This window comes from Sorex araneus, chromosome 7 (assembly GCF_027595985.1).
Source record: "Sorex araneus isolate mSorAra2 chromosome 7, mSorAra2.pri, whole genome shotgun sequence".
Taxonomy (NCBI): Eukaryota; Metazoa; Chordata; class Mammalia; order Eulipotyphla; family Soricidae; genus Sorex; species Sorex araneus.
The window spans coordinates 7,399,207-7,423,814 of NC_073308.1; the positions used below are offsets into that span (position 1 = coordinate 7,399,207).

The window sequence follows — 24,608 nt, forward strand, 5'->3', positions numbered from 1 at the left end:
GAACTAATAAGATCGGTAAGGTCAGCAGTGGTGACCTTGTTACAGGAATCCCAAGTAAGCCTCCACTTGACTAGAGGATAAGAGCCGGGCTTGTAAAATGGCTCCCTATAGAGAGATATGAAGTCCCATTGTTTCAAGTACATAGAATTTTTCCCCCCTCCTTCCTGCGCCACCAAGTTTGTGCCTGCTTAATGAATAGTCCTCATATTATGGCTGACACCACGCCACCCGACGAGAAAAAAGGATATTTCCAGTTCTCAGCCGGCGTGGGGCTATGGCTTAGTTTAGTCTAGAGACATGGTTGCAAGAAGTTTCTGGAACCGGAAGTAGTCTAGTTAGGCTCTGGATTCTGGTTGATCAGCAGCATCGCAGCCACACAAAAGTGTGGCCACCCGGGTCGAGTCTCGGCGGAGCATGCACTGGTATGGGCCTGAGACTTCCCAAGCATCCCGCTGTTCCAAGTATATAGTTGTTTTTTTTTTCCCCCTCCCATTCCCGCGCCTCTAAGTTTGTGCCTGCTTAATAGACTTCATAATATGGTGGACACCACACCGCGTTTCTCCCAGAAAAGGGAAAAGAATCGAGAAAGAAGGATATTTCCTCACCTCGGCCGGTATGGGGCTTTGGCTTAGTTCACAGTCTAAAGAAATAGCTGCTACTTTGATTACCTTCAATACTTCAACAACAAACTCAGTACTATTGATTGGAGTTTCCCCCTACAGTAAGACCTGCTAAAAAGGAACCTTTTCACGTTGCTGACAATCAAGAGATATTAGGTCACGTGGCTGCAACAGCAGCCTCGAGGTTTTGGATTTCTATATGAAGTCCAGGGAAAATTCTTTTGGTAATTGCATCACTGCAATCTTTTACTTCCCTTTTGTGGTGCTCACATGATGGAGGAGGCTGGAGAGAAGAACCATGCCCCGCTGGAGGCGCATGGGCCAGTAGCTCCGATCACACAATTTGGAGGCATTTTGGGAGCGCTGTTCGTGTCCAAAGTAGTTCAGTTGCCTCCGGGGTCGAGCTCCTGCGGTGGCAGAAAGGAACGTACCTACATGGCCCTGTGCTTAAATATCGGCACAGGGCGGATCTGGAAATCCTGCCCCCTCGGCTTTCCCGGGCTTCCCATGGGTACCTGCATACTCTAAAAACCGGCAGTTGCCTCGCTGCGTTCAATAAGAAAGAGTTGAGAGAGAAAAGACCGTACCCCGCTGGAGGCACATGGGCCAGTAGCTCCAATCACACAGTTTGGAGGCATTTTGGGGGCGCTGCTTGTGTCCAAAGTAGTTCAGTTGCCTCCGGGGTCAAGCTCGTGCGGCGGCAGACTCTTTCTTTCTTTCTTTCTTTCTTTCTTTCTTTCTTTCTTTCTTTCTTTCTTTCTTTCTTTCTTTCTTTCTTTCTTTCTTTCTTTCTTTCTTTCTTTCTTTCTTCATTCCTTTCTCTTTCTTTCTTTCCTTTTTTCTTTCTTCCTTTCTCTTTCTTTCCTTCTTTCTTTCTTTTTTTTTTTAAAAAAATAATAACCACTTTATTATGCTTGATTTTAGATATCAAAATTACTAGAGGACAAATACACAAACAATACAAATGTATCAGTATACAAGGCAATTTGAATGGAATTACAAAACTACCTGTATTAACAATGGTGTAATGGATGACTAAAACAGTATAATTAAAGTCATAAACAATCTATGCAAATATACTTTGCTACGCACTATAATTTTAACCAAATAATCTTCTAAAGCTATTTTGAACCAGAGAGATAGCTCAACGAGCTAGAGTGAATTCTTTGTATGTAGGAGGCCCAGGTTCTATCTCCAGCCCCAAGGACCCCCCACCCAAAACAGTACCTATAGTGAGTCCAAGTGCAAAGCAGAGAGTAGCCTTTAAATGACATCGGGATTGATGTCTTACCACTCCCATGATCTCAGTTGAAACAATGATAATTGATATTTATCAAGAAACCATGATATTTCATTCAATAATTAAAGTGATTTTCATGCTCCCTCTCTTTTTGAGATAACTCCTCATGAGAAAACTGCAGAACAAACAGGTTGAATTCTCAGGATCACCAGAAGATTTCATATGTAAAACTAAATGCTCTCTTTTGAGGAAAGTCTTGAAATTGTTACCAGAAAGTCAGAAGGACATTTTAAAACCAAGGTCTGGGCTACAGAGATAGCTCAAGGAGATTGGGTGTCATGTTTAATGTCCCTAGTTACAGTCAGGTACCACATGGTTTGTTGAGCATCATTGGGAAAGACTCAATGGCTCTTAGCACCCAGCCATGCAGCATTGAGTTGTCCAGGTGGGCACCAAATTGTTAGAACCATACTGCTTACTAAGTATCCCTGTCAGTTCACCTAGGTTCTGAACATTGCAGGGAAGCCTCTGAACCCTCCAGAAGGTAAGGCCTGTTTGTTTGAAACAAAATGATTGAAATTCAGGATATATAAATTCAGGGAGAAATTTAAAAGGTGCCCCAAGTCAGATGTTTATGTTTTTATTGGTTTTGGTGTTTTGTTGCAGTTTTGGTCTTTGGGTCCCACCCAGCTATGCTCAGGGCTTACTCCTGGCTTTGCGCTGACCTTCCTTCTTTCTTTCTTCCTTTCTCTCCTTCTTTCATTCTTTCCTTCTTTCTTTCTTCCTTCCTTCCCTTCTTTCTTTCTCTTTCTTTCTTTCTTCCTTTCTTTCTTCCTTTCTCTTTCTTTCTTTCCTTTCTTTCTTCCTTTCTCTCTTTCTTTCTCTCTCCTTTCTTTCTTTCTTCCTTTCTCTCTTTCTCTCTCTTTCTTTCTCTCTCTCTTTCTTTCTTTCTTCCTTTCTTTCTTCCTTCCTCTTTCTTTCCTTTCTTTCTTCCTATCTCTCTTTCTCTCTTTCTTTCTCTCTCTTTCTTTCTTTCTTCCTTTCTTTCTTCCTTTCTATTTCTTTCTTTCATTCTTTCTTTCTTCCTTTCTGTCTTTCTTTCTCTCTCTTTTCTTTCTTTCTTTCCTTCTTTCTTTCTTCCTTTCTCTCTTTCTCTCTCTTTCTTTCTCTCTTTCTTCCTTTCTTCCTTTCTTTCTTCCTTCCTCTTTCTTTCTTTCCTTCTTTCTTTCTTCCTATCTCTCTTTCTCTCTTTCTTTCTCTCTCTTTCTTTCTTCCTTTCTCTTTCTTTCTTTCCTTCTTTCTTTCTTCCTTTCTCTCTTTCTTTCTCTCTCTTTTCTTTCTTTCTTTCCTTCTTTCTTTCTTCCTTTCTCTCTTTCTCTCTCTTTCTTTCTCTCTTTCTTCCTTTCTTCCTTTCTTTCTTCCTTCCTCTTTCTTTCTTTCCTTCTTTCTTTCTTCCTATCTCTCTTTCTCTCTTTCTTTCTCTCTCTTTCTTTCTTCCTTTCTCTTTCTTTCTTTCCTTCTTTCTTTCTTCCTTTCTCTCTTTCTTTCTCTTTTCTTTCTTTCTTTCCTTCTTTCTTTCTTCCTTTCTCTCTTTCTCTCTCTTTCTTTCTCTCTTTCTTTCTTCCTTTCTTCCTTTCTTTCTTCCTTCCTCTTTCTTTCTTTCCTTCTTTCTTTCTTCCTATCTCTCTTTCTCTCTTTCTTTCTCTCTCTTTCTTTCTTTCTTCCTTTCTTTTTTCATTTTTCTTTCTTTCTTTCTTTCTTCCTCTCTTTCTCTCTTTTTCTTTCTTTCTTTCTTTCTCTCTTTCTCTCTTTTTCTTTCTTTCTTTCTTTCTTTCTTTCTTTCTTTCTTTCTTTCTTTCTTTCTTTCTTTCTTTCTTTCTCTCTCTCTTTCTTTCTTTCATGAAGAGGCCTATGCTGAGTGAATAGAACAGCCAGAGGCAAATGAAGTGAAAACAGATTTCTTTCTTTCTTTCTTTCTTTCTTTCTTTCTTTCTTTCTTTCTTTCTTTCTTTCTTTCTTTCTTTCTTTCTTTCTTTCTTTTATTCTTTCATTCCTTTCTTTCTTTCTCTTTCTTTCTTTCCTTTTTTCTTTCTTCCTTTCTCTCTTTCTTTCTCTTTCTTTCTTTACTTCTTTCTTTCTTCCCTTCTTTCTTTCTTCCTTTCTTCCTTCCTTTCTTTCTTCCTTTCTCTCTTTCTTCTTTCTCTCTTTCTTCCTTTCATGGAGAGGCTCATGCTGAGTGAAATAAGTCAGAAGGACAGACATAGAATGATTGGGCTCATTTATGGGACGTAAAAAAAAGTAAAAACATAGTATGAGATTAACACCCAAGGACAGTTAGCAACAAGGGCCAGGATGAATGGTCCGTGGTTGGAAGCCTGCCTCAAGGGCTGGGAGAGAGGGCAGCTGGGATAGAGAAGGGATCACGATAACAATGATAGTTGGAAGGGATCACTCTGGATGGGAGATGTGTGCTGAAAGTGGGTAAAGGATGAAACATGATGACACTGGTGGAGGGAGGGGTGTTCTAGCATTGTACGGCTGAAATTGGTTCACAATCAGGGAAGCTTTGAAACTCTATCTCACAGTGACCTGGCTCAGGGGTTTCCGGGCTCTCAGGCCATGCCATGAAAGAGCACAAGCAGGAAGACCACAATCTCCTTCCTGACTCTCCCTCTCTTGCTCGCTCTCTTTTTTCATGGCCACACAACTTTTTTTTTAATTCAGAAAGTTCACTGTCATCCCGTTGCTCATCGATTTGTTTGAGCGGGCACCAGTAACGTCTCTCATTGAGAGACTTATTGTTACTGTTTTTGGCATATCCAATACGCACGGGTAGCTTGCCAGGTTCTGCCCTGCTGGCTCCATACTCTCAGTAGCTTGCCGGGCTCTCGGAGGGGGCGGAGGAATCGAACACGGGTTGGCCTCGTGAAAGGCGAAAGCCCAACCACTGTGCTATCACTCCAGCCCCAGAATGTTAGGTTACCATATTATTTTATTATTACTTCCCTGCTTTTAATTGATTCACCGTGAGATAGTTACAAAGCTTTCATGTTTGACCTTCGGTCATATAATCATCAAACACCCATCCGTTCACTAATGCACATTTTCCACCATCAAAATCCCCAGTATTCCCCCCAAACCCCATTCCAACCCCTCCCCTGCCTGGTGGTAAACAATTTCCCCCATACTCTCTCTCTACTTTGGTTACATCCGATATTTAGACACCAGTCCCACCCATGACTCAAACCTGCCAGAAAGACAATGCTAGAATTTCATGGCATTCCTATACACAAATAACGAGAGGAGAAAAAAGTGATATGAAAAAGGCAACCCCGGGGCTGGAGCGATAGCACAGCGGGTAGGGCATTTGCCTTGCACGTGGCCGACCCGGGTTTGATTCCCAGCATCCCATATGGTCCCCTGAGCCCGCCAGGAGTAATTTCTGAGTGCAAGCCAGGAGTAACCCCTGTGCATCGCCAGGTGTGACCCAAAAAAGCAAAAAAGAAAAAGAAAAAGGCAACCTCATTCACAATCATGCCTCAGAAAATCAAATACCTTGGAATCAGCTTAACTAAGGAGGTAAAGGAACTGTACAAAGAAAACTATAAAACACTATTTCAAAAATAAAAGAGAACACAAGTAAATGGAAACACATCTCCTGTTCATGGATTCGGAGAATTAACAATGTCGAAATGGCAGTGCTCCCCAAAGTATTATACAGATTCAGTGCGATCCCTATATGGGTACCTGTCCCAAGAGTGCACTCGCCCCTCGGCGAGCTTTAGTTTTTTTACAGGTACCCATGTCATTCTTCAAAGACATGAATCAAACACTCCTGAAATTCATATGGAACAACAAGCACCACAAATAGCTAAAGCAATTCTCCAGAAGAAGAAGATGGGAGAGGGCATCACCTTCCCAAACTTCAAACTGTACTTCAAAGCAGTAATAATTAAAACAGCATGGTATTGGGACAAAAGTAGACCCGCAGACCAGTGGAATAGGATTGAACATCCTTACACATACCCTCAAATATATGAGCATATAATCTATGATAACAGCAAGAAATGAGAAGTAGAGAAAGGAAAGTCTCCTTAACAAATGATGCTGGCAAAACTGGACAACCACATGCCAAACAATGGGTTCAGACCTCTACTTAACACCATGCACAAAAATCACATCAAAGTGGATTAAAGAGCTCAACATCAGACCCGAATCCATAAGGTACATTGAGGAAAAGGTCGGCAAAACCCTCTACGACATTGAAGCCAAAGGTATGTTCAAGAACGAAATGCCATTGACCAAACAAATGGAAACAGAGATGAACAAATGGGACTATCTTAAGCTACTAAGTTTCTGTACCTCAAAGAAACCGTGACCAGAATACAAAGACAGTCTACAGAATGGGAATCCAGTTTAATTCCAGGTTTAACCTTTTTCATTTGTTTGTTTTAGTTAGGGGGCACACACAGAGGTGCTCAGGGCCTACTCCCAGCTCAGTGCTCAGGGGTGGCTCCTGGAGCTGCTTGGAGTTGAGGACTCGGAGGTACCATCTGCTGCCAGAGATGAAATCTCATCTCCCAAGCATGTACCATGTGCCCCAGACTGTTAAACTCTCCCTCTGGTCCCTCTGTTTAGTCTCTTGAGTACTACCACATTCTGAAAAACTAAAAGGTACTGTATGTTTTTCCACCTCTTCGCCACCAATTTTGATTGTCTGCCTCTTTCATTGCTGCCAGCCTCCTGGTGAAAAGGGACAGCTTGACCTGGTTTGGTGTGTTTTTTCTTTTTGTTTTTAACTTAACTTTTTTTTTTTTATTTTATTTTCCCTTACCTTATATAGACACTGTGGCTTACAAAATTGTTCATGATGATTTGTTACAGACATTCAATTCCAACATCACTGCACCTTCCCACCACAAATGATCTCCAGTTTTTCCAATCATCCCTTCAGCCTATCCCCAAAGCAGGTACTCAGTAAATTATTTTATATTGCTTCTTATAATTTGCTAAAAGAATACTGAAAAAAATATTTCCTCAGAAGAAAATTAGTGAAGATTGTGTATCTCACCCTGGAGCTATTTTTTTTAGTTATTTTTAGTTTTGGGTGTTTTTTTGTTTTTTGTTTTTGCCTTTTGGGCCACACTTGGCGATGGACAGGGGTTACTTCTGGCTCTACACTCAGGAATTTCTGCTGTTGGTGCTCAGGGGACCATATGGGATGCTGGGACTTGAACCTGGGTTGGTCGCGTACAAAGAAAATTCCCTACCTGCTGTGCTATCATTCCAGCCCCTTACCCTGTAGCTATTAAGCAATTGTACAAGACATTGCTAAGATGTTGTTATAGGGTATGCTTTCTATGTTGGTACTTTCCTAATCAAGACTGGATGCCTTCTACTTTACATCCCACCCAGTCTGGTGTGCTACTCCTGGCTAATCAGTGTTTTATAGTTTGAGGTGTCACGTGGCTGCAATGCCCCTGTGCATTCCAGTAAGTCCAAAGTTTTCAAGGGTGTGATAGAGGTGGAGTGAAATTTTTAACTGCTCATCTAGCCAAGGCATGCGATTCAGTGCCCGGGCATAAGAATGAGGTCCTTTTGTGCCAGAGACCACCAGTGTGACAGTGATCCTTAAGGGTCTCCAGAGCTATACCTAGTGATGCTTAGAGTCACATGGTGCCCAGCTTCAAATCCAGGCCTGGTATGCACCACGGCCCCTAAACTTGGTCTTTATCATTTGCCACATAAATGTTTTCAGTTTATTTCAGTTTTGGGACCATACCCGGTGGCACTTAGGGCTTACTCCTGGCTCTGTGCTCAGGGGTCACTGCTGACTGAACACCGGAGACCATATATGGTGCTGGGGATCGAACCCAGGCTGTTCATATGCAAGGCAAATGGCTTACCCCCGTCCCATAGCTCCATGAAAAGTTTTGAGTTTTGATGTAGTCCAGTGACTATTTCCTTTTGTCACTTTGGGTTTGAGTGTTTGTAATTAAGATCCTAATTTCCAGGTGTAAGGTCATGAAAATTTATTTCTGTGCTTTTTCTCGGGAACGTGATTATTTGCTTTGGACTAGTTGTATAGGGAGACGACTCTTGGCTCTCTGTTTGGGGGTCACCCTGGCGATGCTGAGGGGAACCTGCCATGCTGGGGATCAAACTGGGCTTCCCCTGTACAACTCATGCATTCAGTCTTCTGGGCAGCCCTCTGGCCCACCGCTTCATAGTTACGGAGTTAGCTCTTATTTTTAGATCCATGAGCCGCTTGAGCTCCCTTCTATGTCTGTTGTAAAAGGCCCAGCGTCCGCTTACCCCTGCCCAGTCACTGAAGTCTGTTTTTCCTGCCTCTTCCTCGCCCCCTTAAGATTTCTCTGTATTTACAGTTCCCTTATTTTTGTGTACACCTCAGTAATATTTACATAGGGCATATACTCTGTGGCTACTTTCTGTATCCAATTCTGGAACATTTGTAGCCCACGACAACAGTGGTTTCCCAACCCGGGGTCTGTGGGTAGGTGCCAACCTGTCCTGCCAGAAGGTTTCTGCCACTTTGTGACAAGTGATGGCCACTTTCCATGTGGCAAACTAGAGGCACGATTTTCACTTTGTAATGTTAGACTTTAAAATGAATCCACAAAGTGACATTATAAATAATGCCTTTTGTTCCTGCCTTGTTGGTCTGCAAAAGATCACGCCCCTTTTCACTGGTTCCACAGAAAAGGGTTGAAAACCACTGGCCCCCTGCCTTGGTTGTAACTGCCGGGCTTTGGACTATGTGCAGGACAGCTGTCGGCCCACCAATGTGACAAGGTCGAAGAACGCTGCTCTCGAAGGTTCCCTCCCCCACACAGAAAACACACTCTGACTGATCCCTTTTCCCCAGATGGCAGCACACAGAGTCTACTGTTTATGCCTGACATCTTCGGCTGAGTGAAATGACCGGGATCCACCTGTAAATACAGCAGGAGGCTGCGCTTGTCAGTTTTCCCTCTGTGCAGTAGTATCTATCCCCTAGGAATACTCTAGCCAAATGTATTATCCATTCTTTCCTTAACAGGCAGTTGGATTATTTCCAGGGTTAGGTTATTATGAAGAAAGCTTCAGAGGTGGACATTGGTTGTTGTTCTGTTGACACAGCCAGGTGTGTGGTCTGGGACTGAGGATTGGGTCCCCACATCCAACATGCCAAGCATGCGCTCCAGCCCTTTCGACTCTCTCCCCAGCCCAGCTTTTGTGTTTTGTCATAGTGGCCATCCACGTGGGGCTGGGGCTGATAGTGCCTGAAGTCCCCATGCATTGCTGCTCATCCTGACTCTGCAGACCTGATGCTCTGGCACCAAGAGGTGTGGTACTTGACCCTGACGAGACAGGCCTGGAGGTGTTTGAGTCCGCGAGAACTCCTCCTGACTGTGCATGGGAGAGCACACGAGTTGGCCATGGAACACCCGCCTTGCACATGCCAGCCCTATGCTCCACTGCTGAGCCCTACCCTGGCCAAGTCTAAAACCTGAGAGCCACTGGTTTTTGCTTCTTTACCAAAAAGAAGATGGTGGCTGGAGAGAGAGTGCAGCCGGTAGCCAGTCCAGAAACTAGCTGGAGGCACTGGGATGGGGGAAGCCCAGCACAGGCCCTGTTGGGAAAGTTCTTAGAGCCACTCCCTCCCTGCCCCCATTCGTTTTCCTTGGGGAGTTGTGCCAGTGACTCTGGCAGGTTTTTTCAAAGGCTGTGCTGTGAATGGACCCCAGTGGCCACCCAGATTGACATGCTGTCCCCGTCACCAGCGAGGAAGCACCTGTGGGTCTGAGGGTGGAAGCCCAGAAGGCTTAGTGCTGAGGCTCCCCAGTGCCTGACTGAACATAAGGGATGAGGAAGTGGTGAGGAGGGAAGATGAACTAAGACTCGGGGAGATGGGCAGCATACTGAAGATGTGGCGACAGAGGAAGGAGCAGTGGGCAGGAACTGCCAGTGCCTAGCGAGCTTCGACTCATAGGGCCTGGGATTTTCTGGTTCTTTCTTGGAAACAGTGTGGAGCAACCCTGGGTTGGTTGCAGTAAGAGACCCACTTAAGCTAGAGGAGGGAGAGCATGAGGAGTCTTTTTTTACAAATTGTATTTAATTTACTCATTTATTTTGTTTTTTACATCACACCAAGCAGTGCTCAAAGGTTACTACTGGCTCTGCACTCAGGAATTACTCTTGGCAGTGCTCTGGGGACTGTATGGGATGCACGGGATCAAACTTGGGTCGGCCACATGCAAGGCAAATGCCCTACCTATTGTACTATCTCTCTGACCCCCAAAATGAGCAGTCTTGCAGAGCCCAGCCAAGGGGCTCAGGGGAACCTTGGGAAGCAAGTGGAAATAAATCTGCAAAGCTGCAAAGTGTTTGCAGGAGGAGCCAGAGCCACCGTGTGTAAGGAGCTTCCTTGGCATGCAGCTGACCCGGGTTTGATCCCCAGCATCCTTTAAGGTCCCCTGAGGCTGGCAGGAGTAATTCCTGAGTGCAGAGCCAGCCAGGTGGACCAAAAACCTGAGTCAGCCTGCTGCTTCTTCGCTGGGAACCAGGCTCCACAGCACCCCCTGCACTCCAGCTTTCTCCACTCCTGATGGTCCCCTCAAGTTCCACCACTAAAGTCTTAAGCAGCCATGAGGGTGGCTTTGGTCCAGCCTAAGTACCTGGGATGCAAAGTCCGCTGGATCAGCTCTTGGTTCCATAATTGGAGCCATGGGAGCATTTGCACCAAACAATCGTGTCTGTTCACAGCTAGCCACGCAACATTTTCAGTGGAAAAAGAAATGTCCCATTCCCCAGAGCGGTAGACACCCTCACACAGTCAGCTCAGCCATGGAGAGTGTTCCCATGGTTACTGAACTTCACTGCCCTTCACGGTGAAGAGATAAATTAATTGTAGAACCGCTGTCCTCTCCGGGTGACTGTGCGGTGTTGGGCAAACTCAGGTACCTCAGGGGTACTTATGACTGACTCTTTGGAGAGAGAGAGAGAGTCTGTGGGGCAAGGATGGGGGCAACATTTTTCTTTAGTAACTCTCAGCCCAAGCAAACAGGGCCCATTCCTGTCATGGGAGAAAACTGTTTAAAATGTGGAAGCCCCCGAATGGGGGTAGAGCAAAGGCCACAGACAAGGGCAATTGACAGGAAGCATCAGAAGGGCCACAGGAGGCCGGAGCAGAGATCCACAAAGGAGACCCAAGGAGTGGGCACGGGGCCTCACAGAGCACTGGGTCAGGATGGATGAAGCCAGAACCAGTGTTTTGTCTCTACAGGCTGATGTGGAAGCTGCGCAGTGAAGGCCGACCACTCTCTTCCTGGGTGACAGAGTGTCCCCTGGAATGAGGCGGGGGAAGCCGGCCTGCTGTGGAGTTTTCCAGAACTATTCTCGCTCCTCACTTGGGGATTCTCCATTTCTTCTGTCCTTTGCTTTCATTCTCTGTCACTTTCTTCCCTTCCCCTTCACAAGCCAAATGGAGCCAGAGCCCCAGGACTACAGGGTTTCCAAGGGCTGCCTCCTCATTCCCATGCAAGTCCGGGCCCCTAGCTCCTGACTGTCATTCGTAAAACCAAGGCGACCCCAATGAAATGTCTATATTTGGGGGTTCATTAAAGTATTCCTTGTACGAAGAAAGCGTTCACATTTTCCTGATTGAATTTGAGTGTCAAGGGCAATCGGATCACTCAGGGTACTAAAAGAAAGATAAAACTATTGTCTGCGAATGTTCATTTTGAAGTAGAGACCTGTGTGAACAGTTTCACAGGGTATTGGGAGAGGCAGTGAACTCTGCAATTACTGGTTTGAAACAATATCAGACTCCAGGTAACATATCCAAAGCCAATCGTTTTTTATGGAGAGAGAAAGCTCGGGTACAGCTTAGTGATCTGGTATCGATTGAGGCATAGAAAATAGTGGTGGGTGGAGGAAGTGTGTCAGAATGCCAAAGATTTCAGCCTGCTCTGGAAGAATGAACTAGAATTCAGATCATCTTTACAAAGTCCTGAATAGGGCTGGAGCAATAGCACAGCAAATATTTGCCTTGCACGCGGCCAATCCAGGTTTGATTCCCAGCATCCCATATGGTCCTCTGAGCGCTGCCAGGACTAATTCCTGAGTGCATGAGCCAGGAGTAATCCCTGTGCATCACCAGGTGTGACACAAGAAAGCAAAAAAATATATTAAAAAGAGCTGGATGGAATCTATATCTCTGTTTTGTTTGGGGCAGGGCTATTTGGCACCACACCCAAGTGTCTGGGGCTATTCCTGAATGTCTTGCTCAGGAGTGACCCCTTGGAGTGCTGGGGATACACTCCCAGTCATCAGCCAAAAAACAGGAACATTAATGATTAAGGTGATCCTTTCTAAAAAGACGAGGGTGGGGGGCTCCCAACATGTTCCTTTGTATTTGACATACTATTCCAAGGATCAGAGTTGTCCTATCTATCTTACCCAAGATCTAACTTTTTTGTTTTTGCACCACACCCAGTGATGTTCAGGGATTACTCTTGACTGTGCATTCAGGAATCACTCTTGGCAGTGTTCAGGAGACCATATGGGATGCCGGGGAATGAACCAGGTCAGTCACATGCAAGGCAAGCACCCTACCACTGTCTCTTTCATTTTCTTAGGAGGTGCCAATATGGAATAAAAACAGGGCAATTTTCAGAAAAGGATCAGATGGAGGCATGTCCTACATGTAGCAGCTATCAGTCTTGATAAAACTGGGGTGTGCCTTGAATCACTCATGTTCCTACTTCTGAGTCTTAACTACAGCAGCCATAAAATGAGAAATGATGATGTGGTAGTTTCTAGACATCTAGTTTCTAGAACAGAAATAACAAGATTAAAATTAAGACCATGATCAAAGATTTTCCATTTTTAAAGCAACTTTAAGACTGAAGGGAATCAATTAAAATATTTTTTAAATTCTTCTCTATAAAACAATTATTAGCATTGTAAAGAGGTCACACTTGACTAATGGACTCAGTTTTTGTCTTAGAAAAGAAGAACATTGGTTATATTATCCTTTATGTTTTTTGGGAGGGGCCAAACCTGGCAATGCTCAGGGGTTTCTCCTAGCTCTGCACTTAGGAATTACTCCTGGTGGTCCTCAGGGGACCATATGGGATGTTAGGGATTGAACCTGATCAGCTGCATGCAAGGCAAATAAATACTCTCCCTGCTGTACTATTGCTATTGCTCTGACCCCTGATTATATTATCCTTTTTTTCAAGGACTAGGGAAAGTTTCACAGATGGAATTTGGTGCTGTCCTGACTCTGCTGACCAGGATTCAATTCCCAGCTCCATAAATGGTCCCCCAAGCCCTGCCAGGGGTTCAGTTATGCCTGAGCACAAAGCCAGAAGTCAGCTTTGAGCATCACTGAGTGTGGTCCCAAAACAAATGAACACAGTTCCATCTGACACTAACATTTTTTTTTGACATTTTTCGGTCACAGGGGTTACTCCTGACTCTGCTCTCAGGAATTGCTCCTGGTGGTGCTCGGGGGACCATATGGGGTGCTGGGAATCAAAGCCGGGTCAGCCACATGCAATGCAAATGCCTTACCAGCTGTGCTATCACTCCAGCTCCTGACAGTAATATTTTTGAATTACAGATGGGTAAGACCTGCTTGCCTTCTCAGGCCCTTGCTCCACCAAATAGCAACAAGAAAGCTAAGAGTAGTCTCTTGGGTGGGCTGCAGTGATAGCACAGCGGTAGGGCGTTTGCCTTTCTCGTGGCAGACCGGTGTTTGATTCCTCTGCCCTCTCGGAGAAGCCACAAGCTACCGAGAGTATCGCTCCCACCTGGCAGAGCCTGCTAAGCTACCCATGGCATATTAGATATGCCAAAAGCAGCAACAAATAAGTCTCACAATGAGAGACGTTACTGGTGCCTGCTCGAAAATTGATGAGAAACGGGACCCACAACTTGAATCAACTCGATTCCCCAGTTTCTGCCCTGCTCTCAGCTCCTACATCATCCCAGCCCCACAAACACAACTTCACAATGGTCCAGTATCATGTGGGGTCGGGATGGGGTGAGGAGGAAAGAAATTGTTTTTTAAGGATTCAGGGGGACTACCAATCACAAAGATTTTTATGACTTGCCTCTTCCAGGGTAGTTTTCCACACAAAGTCAGTGCTCCTCATTTTCCAGTTTCACTAGGTGGTGCTCTCTGTCTGCTACCCAAATGTCCAGGATGAACAAGAACCAGCTGCTTCCTAGAGGTCCTTGCCCCTAGGTCCTTAAATTAGCTCTCTGGTCTCTAATCCCGGGACTCAATGGTAACAAGATGACATACAATTTTCACACACTTTCCTCTAAGGAAACCGTTTTGCATCATGTTTAGTCAATTATTTATAACAAGCAATACAAAACAAATTCTTTAACATCTTTTTGGACAGAATTGGGTCGTGGTATGAAAACTCAAAATAAAGGTAGTTGGAAAGGTGTAACGGAGGTGGAACTGGTGTTGAAATATTGAACGTAACCAATTACTACGAACAACTCTTAGAACAAAAAAAGAAAGAAAATTAGCCATCTGGCCTCTTCAAGAAAGACTTGTGCTGATTGGACTCCATGGAGTTCTAAGGTGGGGATTTAGCACCTCGCCCTGCACACTGTGGGCTGGGCCTGGCCACAGTAGCCCCGCCCCCAGCACGCCCCACCCCTCGGGCGCGCCCCCTTTGAAAAAGCGCAGGCGCAGTGCCGCCATGAGCCTGGTCACTCAGGCACAGTGAAGCCGAGGAGGGCTGAGGTGGTACCTTTCACGGTTCCCAGCAAGAGTGACAAAACCCTGTTGGTGTGGGAGCTGAGCCTTGACCCCACGGTCAAAGCCTTGCATGTGAGCCGGGTCCGGAGGGCAGGACGGGGTGTTCCGGGAAAGGCGACCCGCGAGCCCGACTTCCCGCCGTGGCCCCGCGCCCTGCACTGTGCCAAGGGAACCGTGGCTGTCAGCTCGCCGCGACACTTTCTGCTGCTGCACCTCGGGCCCGTGGCCGTGCGACTCTGCTGCACCCGGGGCTTGCAGAGTGCAGCGTGCTGGGGATGTGGCCCCCCGCGCGGGGCCGGGGCGTGTGCGGGGAGGGTGGCCTCGCATGCCAGACTGTGCGGTGGGTGACCGCGGCGGCCCCGCATCGTTCTCTGTCTGCAGCCTTCTCCTGATTCGCCTTCTGTGTGCGGTGCGCGTCTTCCCCAACGCTGTGGCCGCCCCGCCGGTTTTTACGCAGCGGTCATTTTATTCTGCGCGCGCTGCTCACTCAGCCCAAGGGGCCTGCGGCCGGCAGCCGCTCTTCCAGTTCTCTCCGCTGAAGGTGGGTCGTCACTTGGCAGGGGCCCCCTGGGAAGCAGTGCTGGGCGGGGGCACCTTACACTGGCAGCTAGCCGCCCCCACCCACCAGCCTCCCGCTGCCTTGCAGAGTGTCCCCCAGAATCCGGGTAGCAGGCAGCCTGTCCCCCAGGGCTGCTGCTGCAGAAAGGCCAGGGCTGGTTGCAGGAAGAGACTCGCTGACAGGGTCAGAGCCAGTTCCCAGCCTCCTCTGGGCTTTGATGGGGTCCACGTGTGCGCTTGGCAGTCCTGTTGGCTGGAGGAACTCGTGGCCAGAGTCATCGCTCTGTCTTAAGCCAACCATTCCCGATGCCCAGCCCCAGTTCCCAGTTCCCACTGTAAACTTCCTTCCCTTGGCGTGCACCCCAGCTCCGCGGTCTCCAGCTCCAGAATTCCGTCTCACTTGGGCCTCATTTTAGTCCCATTCTTTTGTCTGGCCCATTTCCATTCTTCTGTGGTTCGTTTCAGTTTTGGTGGTGCAGGGTTGGGTGTGGAGGGGATGGGGGTAAGAACCTAGTGGTCTGCCGATCCGCTGTTTTCCCGTATATACCCCCCACACTTCCCATGCCTCTGAATATATGAATGAGAATTTTTTTTCAAACCTTTCACTTGATAATTCTAAACCTTCTCTGATTGACTCCCCGAACTGGCTTCTCACTCCTTGTCTTACAGCTCATTCTCACTCCCCGTCCTTTCCTCCATGCCTGCGCCTTCATCAGACATGAGAGCACCCCTCCGTGGTGACCATAGACTCAGCTGTTCAGATTAATCAGAGACTATGGAAATAATGCAGAAAAGTACCATGGCTTGAAAATAATGAGTATTAGTCTTTAGTATGAACATAATGTCTAAACTGTTTAAGGAACAAAGAAATAGGTCAGGAGTTAATGTGCTGACCTTGCTTGCTGCTAACCCAGTTCTATACCCAGCAACACATAGATTCCCCCAACCAACATGTGGAGTATACCCAGAGCACAGAGCTAGGAGTAACTGATTACTGCTGAGTATGGCTCTAAAACAAGAGCAACCACCAAAGTTTGCTTGATTTGCTCTTCACAGCCACTTTATGAAACTTGTATTGAGAAGTCTTGGTCGGCTGAATTAGATCTCTGTGGCAAGTCATTCCTATCCTTGAGTATGTCTCTTATGTCTTTAGGTTCGTCTCAGCAGACATAAACCACTTCAGCATTGGACACTTGCCCTAAAATGTTCCCAATGCCAGGAACTGGCAAAATGCTATCTTGGTTTCAATGGATGGTCTGAAAGGATTGTCAGCTTTGGAAGTGGAGATAGAGTTCAAGTGCAAAGCCTGTGCCCGCCGTGTTCAAGGCCCTGGCTTTTGTCCTGAGTACTTCATGACTCCACAGCACTGTGAGGTGTGACCCCAGCGGGCCCTGAGGACCGACAGACCTGGCAGATGGGAGTTGTCTAAGTGAAAGTGTCTGAGCATCGGTCACACCCCAGAGTCAGTAAAGATCTCAGTGAATTGACGTGTTGTCCATATTCTACAACACTTGTGTGCTCTGTTTGTGCATGGTTGGTGTAGTTCATGGAAAGTTTTGCTTACTGTTGAAGTCACAGGTTACTTCAACTATTGGCAAGGATTGCTGGAATTTAGTTATTACTTCTAATTAAACATTTTAAAATCTACATTGATGGGATTATACGGCAGCTGGGGGCAGTTTCTGGGTATGACTGCCTAGCGACTGGAAAATGGAGAATTTGGGTGGAAGAGGCCCAGTCCCGAATATCCACACTATAAAACCAAGCTCCCAGAAGCATGCGGCCATGATGCGGCCACGGGACATCTGATAGGCTAGTTCTCCCTCTTGTAGAACCTGGCATTCTATGAGAGTTTACTGCCTGCATGGGGGAGAGACCTTGTCAAGTTCCCTGTGGTGTATTCATATGCCAAATACAGTAACAATGATGGGTCTCATTCCCCTGACCCTAAAGACCTCACCTCAAATGCGGCACCACTGGGAAGGACGAGTAAAGAGAGGCTGCAAAAATCTCAGGGCTAGGATGAATGGACGTTATTGGGCCCGCTCAGGCAAATCGATGATCAATGGAGTGACAGTGACAGTGAAAATCTACATTGAGATATTCAGAAGGACCTTCAATCTAAAATCCTAACAGCTTCAGGATCTTTCTGACCTTGAAGAAAGGGAAAACGAAGATATTGTGGCACCACTTCAGAAGCAAAGTGTGAAGTTCTGTGCTTTAGAGGTGGTATTGTCATCTTTTGATTGCAAGAGCCCTGGAGTTGGCATAGCCGAGACTTTGGATAAACTGGAAGGTCTCTGTGGGGACTGGAATAAGGGTATGCGTAAGAACTCATTCTCTATCTCTCTCTTTCTCTCTCTCTCCTCTCTCTCTCTTTGTCTCCTCTCTCTCTTTCTCTATCATATTTTCAGATACATCAGAAATAGCCCTCTCCTTGCCAAGCTGCTAAAGCCTTGGGCAGATGTTTTTTAGCAATACTTGTTTAAATCTTAGGTAATAGCCAACAGAACTGGAATTTCTGGAGGGTTTGGGGGGTATGCTCGGGACACCTGAATGGTGCTCCTGGCTCAGTACTCAGAAATCACTCCTGGCAGTGCTCAGTGGACTCTGTGGGATACTGGGGATCAAACCTGGATTGGCTACATGCAAGGCAAGTATCCTACCTGCTGTGCTATCACTCTGACAGAACCTTGAACTTCACAATTTTAGAGCTGTCTTTCTACCAAGAAGCTTAGGGGTATGGAGATGGGAACAATGTTTCTCCTATTTGGGGTAAGAATCTTCTTTGTTCCAAAGTAATCTTCCAAATATGAATCATGTGTAATCTTTCATTATCCCAGAAAAATGTTCATCTAGATAATGAAATAAACTAATATAAATGTTTTTACCCCCAGAATCTATGGCACGTAGGCTTAGGGTATTCAGTCAAAGGCAGGGCTGTTAGTGAAAGAACTGGAACAGCCTCTGGTAGGTGAATCTTAGGGAGAGACCAGCTCATCTATGCCACTACCAACCCTTTCTCAAGCTCCTGTTTTTTCTTTTAATTTAATTTTATAGAGTAATTCACAATATTTGATTACATTTAATATTCGAACACCAATCCCACCACCATTACACCTTCCTACCACCGTACTTTGGATGTTTCCGTCCCGAACCCGAACCCCTGCCCCAAAGCAGAACTGAAAGAATTTGTTTTGTATTGTTTGTTCTGAATCAACTGCTGAAAATACTCCAAAAAAGTTTCCTTGGAGGAAAGTATGTGAATATTTTTGTATTTCCCCCAGGGACTATTAAGCCTGTCAATAAAGCTTACTGACATGTTGTTAAAGGTTGAGCCTTCTGTGCTTTTATGTATGTTTCCCTCTAAGATTGGTTGCCTTCTACTTTAAACGCCATCAAATGTGGAGTGCTACTCTTGAAATATTGGCGGTGTGAGGTATGTCAAGTTCCTGGTTTATAGTAGAGTAGTCTATAGGTGTCTAGCTTCCATTTGCCCATTTGAAATATATCATCAGTGTGAGCTCTGTGCCATGATCTTGACTAATTTCTCCCTTCTAGTTGACCGATTCAGGAATGTCCAGAATAGATCAGACAGCAAAAATGTATGATAATAGCCCTGACAGAATATACCTATCACAGTGGCTGGAGAGATAGCACAGCAGATAGGGCGTTTGCCTTGCACGCGGCCGACCTGGGTTTGATTCCCAGCATCCCATATGGTCCCCCAAGCACTGCCATGAGTGATTCCTGAGTGCAAAGCCAGGAGTAACCCTGAGCATTGCCGGGTATGACCCAAAAAGAAAAAAAAAAGAATATACCTACCACAGAGCCTTTGAGACATAGCTTTGTGTGGTGCCTGCCTTAATCACTAAGATCATGATGTAGTTCTCTGGTTTGTTTTTTTTTTAGTTTTATTTATTTTTATTTTTTTCTTTTTTGGGTCACACCCAGTAATGTTCAGGGGTTCCTCCTGACTCTGAACTCAAGAATTACTCCTGCAGGTACTGGGCAGACCAAATGGGATGCCACGATCGAACCCGGGTTGGCCACGTACAAGGCAAATGCCCTACCTGCTGTATTATCGCTCCAGTCCCAGTTCTCTTTTTAGACTTCATAAAAATCAGTTATACAGATTGGCATGGTAAATCTATTTGTTTTGGTCAGATTTACAACTATTATCATTCCTTATGAAAAGTAAGATGACTCAGAAGTTTGCTATTTAAAAGACTGTGTCCCATGCATTTCAAAAACTGCTCATTGTGGCTTTAGGTAAGACTTTTCTTGTCTGTCCTCGAAGTACTGGAATTTTCTTCTTTGAAGAGCAAATAAATTGATTTTGAGAAGTCAATTACAATGAAAATAATGGAAATATAAGTATTTCCTATTCTTTTAGTCACTAGATGCTTTTCAGAAGTAGTCTCAAATTTGTCCTTTGTGGAATCTGTGAAAAATAATTACAGCAATTACCCCCAATGTATAAACGTAGAATAGTTTAGATTGTAGAGAGTATTTGATCCAATTCTTCTTTCTCAACTGCTTGTCAATAAAGCAGAATAGTATAGTGGTTATAAACTTCAGAGTCCTCTATTTAAGTACTAACTGTTCCCTTTTTTCATTTTTTCTTTTCTTGTTTTTTGGGCCACACCTGCTGATGTTTAGGGTTTACTCCTGGCTCCTCAGTCAGGGACCACTGCTAGCAGGACTCGGGGAACCATATGGGGTGCCAGGGACTGAACCTGTGTTGGCTGCATGCAGGGCAAATGTCCTGCCCACTGTAAAAGCACTCTGGCCCCTCTGTCAAATTTTTTAAAGGCAACTGAAGGTCTTCTATTCAGATATGTGAAGGTATTTCTAAGCTGTAATTTTCTGAAAAATTTGACTTTGTCATTTAGCTTAACTTATGGGCAATATGATAAAAGTCAAATACTTAAAACATACCTAGAATTTAGCAGTGGACAAACTATTCCAATTATTGCTACTATTTCCTACTGAAGAGAAAACATAACTGGAATCAGCTCAGGGTTGGTTTTCAGCACTGACATATTGAGTGGCTGTGATCCTGTGTAACACCAACTATGTATTGTGAACCTTCACGGTGATTCTGCTGGGGCCAGGAAGACAGGTGAGAGGCCTCGTGCACATGCTGTGCATGTAGAAGGCCAAGGTTGGGTTCCTGGCAACACATGAGTGTCCAGGAGCAAACCCAAGTACACAGCTCGGGAGAAGACTCTAAACACTTCTGGGTGTGACCCCCAACAACAACAACAAAAATAGTGGTCATACTATTTAAGATTTTTGAATTTTCTCCTCTTACAGAATTGTAGAGTGCGATGAATATTACTGGCTATGCCCAAAGGAAACTGAATAGTCAGTAGTGAATCCACAAACAGAATTGCTCTCTTTGCTCTATAGCCCTGCGGTCTTCATCATCATCACCATCATCCCGTTGATTGGCTATTTTCTCGAGCGATCTCAGTAACGTCTCCATTCGTCCTAGCCCTGACATTCTATCAGCCTCTCTTTACTCGTCCTTTCCAATGGTGCTGCATTGGAGGCTCTTTTAGGGTCAGGGGAATGAGACCCATCATTGTTACTGGTTTTGGCATCTAATACGCCACAGGGAGCTTGCCAGGCTTTCCCATGCGAGCAGAAAACTCTCGGTAGCTTGCCAGGTTCTCCGAGAGGGAGAACTAGGCTATTAAAAAGATAATTTTACATATCTTTAAGAATACTCTTTTCAGAAAAGTGTGGTTATGGTCATCTGTTTTAGTTTGTTTTGGTTTTAGGATCATATCTGGCAGTGGTAGCTATGCTACTCCTAGCTTTGTGCTCCAGGAACCATCTGGTGCTGGGATCAAACTGCAACCTGTAGTCTGCAGAGCATGTACCCAGCCTAGTGAGATCTCTTTTGAGCCCAACTTCTTTTAATATCTGCACTGAAGCCTCAGCTCTTGGTGAGGTTTCCCTGACTCCCCAGCACCCTGCTCTACTTGTCTGTCTCCCATACAACTGGAGATTCCTTTGGTACGGGAGACATCTGTGCTTCTGGTACTCCCAATCATATGTTGTTTGGAGGTAGGAGACCACGTACATTGTATAAATGAAAAGGAAATTCCCTTCTTCTCCAGGAACCCCTGAACCTCCAGCATTCTAGATGTTAACAGTTCTGCAAATATCTAAGGGAAGAATTTTCGTGGGGCTGGAGTTTTAGAACATCAGGTAGTAGCTCTTGCCTTGCACGCAGCCAACCAGGGTATGATTCCTGGCATCCTAAATGATACCCTGAGCACTGCCAGTAGTGATCCCTGAATGCAGAGCCAGGAGCGCTGCCAGATGTAGCCCTGCAGTCTTAGAGGCAGAAATTTTAAGTTGTCAGAGACCTTATATAGTTACATGAGTAGACTTTGGGTTGACTTCAGCCTTGAAGTCTGGGCAAGTCTTCTAGTAAAAGTGACTTCTTTGGTCATCTAGTAAAATTTCTATCAACTAGAAGAATCTTTAAGAACCAGTGGGGGCGGTGGAGCAGGTGGGATCGATCGCACAATGTAGGGCATTTACCTTGCACGCAACCAACCCGGGTTCGATTCCCAGCATCCCATATGGTCCTCTGAGCACTACCAGGAGTAATTCCTGAGTACAGAGCCAGGAGTAACACCTGTGTATTGCTGGTGTGACCCAAAAAGAAAAAAAAAACAATGGGAGCTTAAGAAGATGGTACTGGAGCCAAGGAACCTGCCTTGCATATCCCTGGCACAGCATGTGGTCCCCTCTAGCACCACCAGGGAGCACAGAGCCAGAAATAGCCCCTGAGTACCAGAGGATATGATCCCCACACCCAAAATATAAAAGAAATAAAAGAAGAAGTGGGTTGGAGAGATAGCTCAGCAGACTGGGCACATTCTTGGCATAAAGGAAGCATAGTTTCAGTTCCAGCTCAGCACGGCGTTGCCAGGAGTGACTCCCAAGTACTAAGTGGGTAAAATTCTGTTTTTTTGGGGGGGTCACACCCAGCAATGCACAGGGGTTACTCCTGGCTCTGCAGTCAGGAATTACCCCTGACAGTGCTCAGGGGACCATATGGGATGCTGGGAATCAAACCCGGGTTGGCTGCGTGCAAGGCAAACACCCTACCTGATATGCTATCGGTCCAGTACCCAAACTGGGTAAAATTCTTGAACACCATGAGTCTGACCCCAAAACAGAGAAACAAAAAGAACCAAACTTAATGTCTGCATTGAAAAGGAAAATGTTCTTATTTTATGATTTAAAACTAAAATTATTGGAGGGGCTGGAGTGATAGCACAGCGGGTAGGGTGTTTGCCTTGCACGCAGCCACCCAGGTTCGATTTCCAGCATCCCTTATGGTCCCCCAAGCACCGCCTGGAGTAATTCCTGAGTACATGATACAGGATAACCCCTGTGCATCACAGGGTAACTGAAAAAGCAATAAATAAATAAATAAATAAATAAATAAAATTATTGGATGTATAAAGGAAGTACACACCCAGTATCATTGTGCTCTACCTTCATAGAAAGAACATTTTAGACAATAATTTTGAATTGGTCCTTGTTAACTTTATTTCAGAAAGTGGTAAAATAGCTGTGGAATATAGGCCTTTGAGGAACTCACTGTTGCCAGAACTGAAGGACTCTGTGATTTAATTCAAAGTATGTGAAGAGAAAAATGTAAGGATGACATACATTGGATGGCTGTAATTCAGAATAAAGAGCAGATTTTGGAAGTTTTTAGCATATGTAGTCAATTCTATCATCCGCAGGAAACTATGAAACTCTAAAACTGTATTTGAGGGAATTTCTGGAGTTTTTCTGAAGTCCTGACCGTTGGTTCTAAACCCTTATTTGAAATTTGGAGAGTTCTGAGTGCCCTCTGAGTTCTGTCAGACAAATAACTTTTTGAACTCCCCTTAAAAAGAATCCTAGTGATTTGGGGCCTTAAATGTGATTATGTTAGAGCATTTGAAAAGTTACGTTTTTTTTTTCAAGTACTTAGAGCTCAGCATCTCATGCATATCTTACATGAAATATTTTACGAAAGAACCTTTCTGTTAAACAATTGCACTGTGTTGCAAATTAGGAATTAATTTACTAATTTCCAGGAGAACACATGAATTCACTATTTGAATGTGTGTTCTAGTGATGGGGGTGTGGAGGGGGTGGAACAAAATGTGTTTCATATCATTGGTAACAAATTTGGAGATGGATAAATGTAATTAACTTGGCTCATAGTCAGAAAATTTGTTTCCAAGGTTAGGGAAAGGAAAGGAGAGAAAAGGTGGTTGTGTTCCTCTTGTTGAAATTTTTTTTTCTTTGTAAAATAATTTTTTGTGTGTGGGGGGAAGGTAGCGTGGCTCACACTTGGCAGTGCTCAGGAATTACGCAGCCTGGCTCTTTGTAATAATCACTTGTTGTATTGCTCAAGGGACCAGGTGATGGTAGGGAGCAAATTCAAACCTTTCTCATGCAAAGCATGTGCTCAATATTTTGAACTATTGACCTAGGTTTGAAAAATAATTTTTAAAATAGTTTAAATCAAACCCATCAAGAAAACCTCAAACGCCCAAAATTGGGTCTTAAGAAGATTAGCTTAGGAGTCTGAGACACAGTTCATCAGGCTGAAGCATGGACTGTGTGTGAGGGAGACCTGGGTTTGATACCTGCCACTGCATGGCCTCCAGAGCACTGCCAGGAGAAACCTCAAACACCTCCAGGTGTGGCCCCCAAACAAACAAAAAACATCCACCTTACTATGAAACATGAGAAGACATTTAGTTCTAATGCCAAAGAATTCAGAAAACTAACACCCATCCCTAAATGAGGACTCTCTTGGAACCAACTCCATTCAAAGCTCTCTACTCAACTAGACCCTGGGAAGTAGCCCCTTCTCATAGAATGTTTATTCTAGAAGTCTGAGATAATGAGAACTGAAATCCATGAGAAGAAGGACTGTGAAGAAAGTTAAATGGGTGCGAGTCACAGTATTGCAAGAGAGCCTTGTTACATTCTGACGTTAAGGTCTTCAGTGGTCTCTCCAGGAGTGCTAGAAAGGCAGGCAGCCCTCTAGAAAGGGGCTTGCTACTTTTTCTCTATGAATTAATGTTGAGCTCCATGCAAGAAAGGGGGATTTGCCCCAGGCCAGTGTAAAGGAGTGTATATGAGTGTTCATTCGTTTATGGTCGGTCTCCCAGAATAAACTGTCTATGGCCCCAGAGCCCTCCTTCAGAAAATTTTAGGTCAGTGATTCCATGCTATCCCCTCTCTCAGGGACTGATAAATAATCAGAGATACTGAGAGTTTAAAGGTAATGAGAACATTTGGGAACCCCCATCCATCCTAAGTAGTGCTCCTTTTGCAGGTTAGCTAGCTTTCTTGGAAGCAGGAT

The 24,608-nt window shown here is 44.9% G+C and overlaps 1 protein-coding gene across 7 annotated transcripts in view; it reads left to right on the forward strand.

Annotated features, from left to right (window-relative positions):
- The window catches only part of LOC129406494 (leucine-rich repeat-containing protein 37A3-like), a 128,682-nt gene that overhangs the window by 55,362 nt on the left and 48,712 nt on the right, over window positions 1-24,608 (forward strand). Inside the window, exons 1-2 of one of the 7 annotated variants that reach the window (XM_055144481.1) lie at window positions 14,589-14,719; window positions 16,359-17,525. The exons of 2 other annotated variants lie outside the window; for them this stretch is intronic. The gene's annotated coding sequence lies outside the window, so the exon portion shown is untranslated. Of the gene's footprint in view, window positions 1-6,815; window positions 6,831-14,588; window positions 14,720-16,230; window positions 17,526-24,608 lie in introns of those variants that run through there. 4 more of the 7 variants (XM_055144480.1, XM_055144482.1, XM_055144479.1 and 1 more) reach the window with 4 other exon arrangements.